The following is a 287-nucleotide window of genomic DNA, read 5'->3' as shown; positions in this document are numbered from 1 at the left end:
CTAGGCAAGTGGTTTACAACTGAGCTACATCTCCAACCTTTAAAAAAGATATATATTTTTTGAGACATGGTCTTGCTAAATTGTTCAATTGCTTTGAATTCATCATCTCTCTGCCTCAGCCTCTTGAGGAGTTGAGATTACAGAAACGTGCCACCATTTACAACACAAATTATACTTCACGTTAATTTTTTTAGATGTCCCAGGGCTTTGATAGAAGTAAAAACTCCCAAGAGGCAATTAGAGGCTTCCTGGGCTGCCGCCTTTCAGTCCTCTCCTGCGTGAGAGCA

Source organism: Octodon degus, unplaced genomic scaffold, assembly GCF_000260255.1.
Source record: "Octodon degus isolate 3935 unplaced genomic scaffold, OctDeg1.0 scaffold00163, whole genome shotgun sequence".
NCBI classification, from domain to species: domain Eukaryota; kingdom Metazoa; phylum Chordata; class Mammalia; order Rodentia; family Octodontidae; genus Octodon; species Octodon degus.
The sequence above is the reverse complement of the archived record's forward strand: the minus strand, read 5'-3'. Positions refer to the sequence as shown.